The sequence below is a fragment of the Sminthopsis crassicaudata genome, chromosome 1 (assembly GCF_048593235.1).
Source record: "Sminthopsis crassicaudata isolate SCR6 chromosome 1, ASM4859323v1, whole genome shotgun sequence".
NCBI lineage: Eukaryota > Metazoa > Chordata > Mammalia > Dasyuromorphia > Dasyuridae > Sminthopsis > Sminthopsis crassicaudata.
This window is the reverse complement of record NC_133617.1, coordinates 528,646,337-528,652,250: the sequence shown is the minus strand read 5'-3', so window position 1 is coordinate 528,652,250 and position 5,914 is coordinate 528,646,337.

Below are 5,914 nucleotides of genomic sequence, written 5' to 3'. Positions count from 1 at the left end.
GTAGAGCAATCTACACAATGATCCTAATAATGTAACATAGGGCTAATATATGTCGAGGTACTACTTGATTTACCAGTCTTTCTGATACCAAAACTTGTTTGCCATCCATTCTATTATGTCCCATTTTCTCTCACAGGTCCAAACTATGGGTAGTGAAAAGATAGTATTTAGACATCTAACAGAAATATTTGTGATATATTGGAAAAATTGCTATATTTGAAATCAGAATACCTGGGTTAAAATCCCATTCTGATATTTAGTAGTTTCATGGTCCTGAAAAAATCACCTAAATTCTCTGACCTTTAATTTTCAAATCTTTAAAATAACGTCATACTTTTACTTCCAGTTTCATAGGATCATTAGGATCATTGCACATTCATCGGCATGCTAGAGCCAGCTTAAACATGTTCTAGAGAGCCAATGGTTAAATTTTCAGTCTAAGCATTTATGTCTTGGAAATTGGTAAGCATCACAAATCATATCTTAATTTGTGCTTTCATTGATGGAGAAAATGTTGATACCAGATAATGAAGTACAATTAAATGGCACGTGTACTTTTTTTGGGGAAAACATTATTAAACAATTGCTAGGTGGCACAGTGGATAGAGCAGCAGCCCTGAAGCTAGGAGGACCTGAGTTCAAAATCTGACCTCAGATACTTAACACTTCCTAGCTGTGTTACCCTAGGCCAGTCATTTAACCCCAATTGCTTGGGGGGGGGGGGAACAATTGCCAATACCCTCCTGCACATTAATAGGTTATTATCTTTATTACTTTTTTCAATGTTCTTTTCTCTCATTTTTTCAATCTCTTATTTCTCTTTCCCTAATTTTTTTGTTTTCTACTTTTCTATTTTTTTTCTCCTATTCCTTTTTGTCCTCCTCTATCCTCTAAGTCTTTTGTATCATTTACTCTCCATTTACTTTGTTGGATTTCACTAGTATTACTAAAGCAACACAGAATATCAGAACGAATGGGATATTCAAAATTGATTAATTTTACCTAAACAAAATTTCCTTTTCAGAAATCTCAGTTTGAAGTTAAGATCAACAAATCTATGGTTTCAGATACAACAGCTGTCCCAAATCTGATATCAGCTAGAACTAGTTTTTTTAAAACCTTTTTAAAGTCATGGATCCCTTTGGAATTATAGGGAAGCTTATAGGTCCCTTCTCAGAATGTTTTTAAATAATAAAGGGAAATAATAAATTTCAGTTAGAAGTTAGCAAAAATAGTTATTTTTTCCTCCATTTAAGTTTTTAGATCCCTTGAAATCTGCCCATAGTCCCCTTGGAGATCTATGACCCACAGGTTAAGAACCCTTGAAAGGAAAAATGCCTAAGTAATGATACATATTTTCCTACATATCCGATTACACTAAATTCTTTGGTTCTTAAGTTACCCTATCTCAGGGTAACTTATTTTGCTATATCCACTATAAGACTTTGTTTCCTGATAGATTGTCACTTAATAGACTTTTTCATTCCTATTAAATTAATCATAAATCTCTTCTGTTTTATTATTATTATTTCATTTAATTTCCTAAGTGGAGCAAAGAGGTAAGTCAATAGCCAATAAACATGGCAGTATAATAGAATTGTAGGATAGATTTAGAGGGAAAGAGAGGTGGTTGTTGTTGCCATCTAGTCATGCCAGTTATGCCTGATTCTTAGTGAATTACTGAAGAATTTGGTGAAGATACTGAAGTATTTGTTATTTCCTTTTCTAGTTCATTATAGATAAGGAAACCGAGATAAACAGGGTTAAATGACTTGCTCAGGTTCATACAACTTGTATCTAAGGCCAGATTTGAACTCCTGAAAATGAGTCTCCTTGATTCCAGGCCCAACTCTCCATCCACTGCACCCCTTAGCTGCCCCTAGAGTGAGAACAACTGAGTTCAAACCTTGATTCTTCTCCGTGTAATCTTGGACACATCTTTTTACCTCCAGAATCAAATCACTTAACACTTCCTATATGAAATGAATGAAATTCCTTGGCTATTTGCTGTGTTCTGAATACATGGTGATCCAAATCAGATTTTAAACTATTCTGATATTTTTCTGTCTTTTTCTTGGATTCATGAAAGAGCATCTACAAGAGTGACACAGCTGAGAGAGATGTCTGTTTTCAGAGGGCCCATGAATCCCAAGCTGGCAGTTCAACAATGGTAGCATTTTCCCTGGCTCCTCAAACAATCTCATCTGTGCTGCATGCTCTGAAGGGTTTGCCAACATCAGTAGAAACTATTTTGATTTGGAGGGTGATAAGAACTCATTAAAAAACAAAAAAGAAAATCTCATATTTTAAAATGTACTTGCATGGATTACAATATCAAAAATTTAAAACTAAAAGAGACTATAGAAGTGCTCCACTCCAAATCCTTCATTTTACAGGGGAGGAACCTGAGGCACAGAGAAGATAAGGGACTTATTATAAGGTCACACAGCTAGTATTTTTTGAAGTAATATTTGACCTTGTCAAATTGGATTCTAAGTTCAATGCTTTAATCTTACTGCTATTGAATAAATGGTTATTGCGATAGGCTATTCTTGCACTATCCTGGAATATCACTGCTGCATATAATACCTGGTTGATGGGTGCTTCCATTAAATGTTAGATTCCCTCATACAATGGCAATTGTGGCTACCTCATTTAGCCAAGAACATATATAAAGAAATCAGTAATAGAGAACCAAGGACTGCTTCTCATGGCATCATGGAACAAGTAAGCTATAAGAATTCAGAGGATCAAATATCATTGATCAAAGACTGATAGCCGATATTTATCAGGAATTAACAAATATGCAACATCAAGAGGCATGAATAGTTGATAGTCAAAGGATATGAACAAAAGGATTGAAAGCTAGAAATAGCCACATTAAAATGTGCTTCAAATCACAACTAGAAAGGGAAAAGCCACCTAAAACAATTAGGAGGCTTCATTTTCTACCATGATAACGAGGACATTTCCTGTTGTAGGGACTATGGATAGTCATAAATACACTTCATTGGTGCCCATGAATCTCTGTAATCATTCTCAATATCAATTTGGAATTATGAAAGAAAGGTAACTAAACTGTTCATACTCCCACTTATGACCCAGGGAAACTGAAGACAAAAGCAAAGGTTCAAAAGCAAAGGTTCACGATAGTATTTTGTGTTAATAAAGAATTGAAAACAAAGGAATTACTGAAAAGAACTATGTGAATATGTAAAGGTATATGTGTATGTGTTGTATGTATGTGTCTTGCTCATGTAAGTTATGTATGTCCATATGGATCTAACTAAAAGTGGTTCAAAGGGAGACATGAAGAAATAATGCTATAGAGTCTCTTCCACCCACCCTTCTCCAAGAGAAAGTTTGATTCCTGCAAGAAGGGGAATAGGACCATAGGCTGGTCAGGCTCTGCTCTCTGCAGAAAAAAATTAGAAATATAACTTTCCACTCTCCCTAATTATTTGTAAGGAAGCAGAAATATTTTTTAGGTCAAACTGAGCTCTTGATTATTACTCCTTAATGAAGAAGGAGTCTGTCAAGCTATCCAAGACTTGATTTCCTTCTCAGCAAATGACATTTCTACAAAGACCATATATTGCAAATAAATTCAATTATCCAAGTGATGGAATCTGAGAACAAATAATGAAATATATCTTTCTACCTATGGAAGAGAGGCAGGGGCTTCCTAGGACATTGTTAGAAACAGTCACTATATCCATATATATTTGCTTAATTTTCACTGGATTACAAAATAAACTTAATCTAATGTAGGCCACGGATTTATTTTTCCCCTAAAATGACTGATATGAAAATAAAATACATGAATAAAATGAGAAAAATAAAAGTGAGCAGAAGTAAGAGAGGGAAAGAGAATGGAAGAAGGAGAAGAAGGGAAAGAGAAAGGAGAAAAGCAAAAATAGAGGAGTCTGAAGAAGTAGAAGAGGAAAGAAAATAGGGAAAGGAAAATAAGGTGGGATAGGAGGAGGAGGAGAAAGATGAGGAGAGAAAAAAAAAGAAGACAAAAAAAGAAGAAAAGAAGCAGAAGAGGAGGAAGAGGAAGAAGAAAAGAGTAAAGGGAGGAGGAACAAGAGGAGAAAAAAGATGAGAGGGACAGGGAGAGGCAGAAAGGAAGATATAATCTTGGATTTAAATCTTGGCTCTTCTTACTGCCTATATGATTTTGGGCAGAATCTTAGTTTCCTTATCTGAAAAAATCAGGGATTTGATTCAACTTAATTCTAAAATTATTATCCCATATTTGCAAAACATTGTAAGATTTTAAAAACTCTTTGTTTACAATAATTCCATGAAGTTGGCAATGCAATTGCTATTAGGATTCCTGTTTCAAAATGAGACAATTGAGGTCCAGAGAGGTTAAATTTATGTGGCTTGTTTAGTCACATAGGTTATAAGAGAAAGAGTGAGGACTTAAGCCTTGTTCTTTAATACTAGAGCCAAAATTCTTTTCCTTCTATAGCACATTGCCTGATCTGAAAGGTCCTTCCCAGCTCAAAATTCTAAAATCAAACTCCCTACTTATTTATAGTCTCCAACAGAATCTCTGAGAAAATCTACTCACCAATGCTCTCTACCATCATGTTATCTTTACTAGAATATGGCCCAACACTACAAATGGATAGAGAAAGCAAAAAGAGACTTGCCCAGCACCTCTCTTCCCACTTAATCTATCCATAGACAGGGCAGACAAGAAGTCTGTCAAGGGAGTGCTAGGAGGACTTGAGGATTTTTCTCTTTTTTTAGCCATTGTCTTACTTTTCAAAGATATTATTTTTTATTTCTAAGAACAACATGGTTTCCAGAAATTAAATTAGTGTTTCTACTCAGGGAAAATGTATTTTTAAAAAACCCAGCAATGTACGCCTATGATATGATGACATAGCTTTTTAAACTTTTGTTTACATTTTCTTGCCATTCTCTATTGAGATTAGTAGCTTGAGTCACATCCTCAGGTTCTCTTTAAAGCCTATGTTACTTAAATTTTCTCCATCTCCACTCTTATCCCCACTCATAGAAAGAGTTTTCTAGGATCCTAGGATTCTATCATTGTCTAATCTCTCTACAAATTTATATATGATACATATTTGCATATATATATATATGTGTATCCATCCATCCATCTATTTGTCTGTCTATCTATCCATTCATCTAAATATCCATGTAAGAATGGATGGATACATGCATGCATATATCTATGCATTCACTCTTCCATCCATGTATCTATCCACTCATCTATCTATCCATCCATCTATGTATGTATATGTGTATCTATGCATATTTTATCTATCCATTCATCCACAATCCATCTATATATATATATATATATATGCATACATGCCTGTACCTATGCATTCAGTCACTCATGTATGAATGTATGTATCTATTTAATATTCCTTGAGTGACAAACAATGCTTAAAAAGGGAATAAGAGGATAAGACATCCTAATACATCAAGAAAAATGATTTTGACAGTTAGCTTTGTGAGCTCACACTGAAATGTCACTCATGTCCATTATTTTAACCCAATTTGTGTATTTTCTCTTTGGTTACTTTTTTGCTTCAGTCACTGCTTCCAATTTATTTCCTCAGAAACCTAGCAATTCCCATTAAACCAACAAGAAAACACCATCTTCTTGTGAAGGTGATAAATTATTCTTCATTTTTATTTCAAGGACATTATTGAGGGAAATTAAGGCTTTGAGGTTAGTATGGTGAGTTTGAGCCTTCATTGTTTCCAAATCTCAATCAGTTTGGGATCCTAAGAAATTACAAGAATCTTGAACTAAATTGTGAGATAAAATTTTTAAATCACATAAACTACATAAATCAAATCCTGCCAATGCAAGCAAAAGGAATTTTATAGTCTAAACACTATTTTAGCTTAGAAATACCCTAGA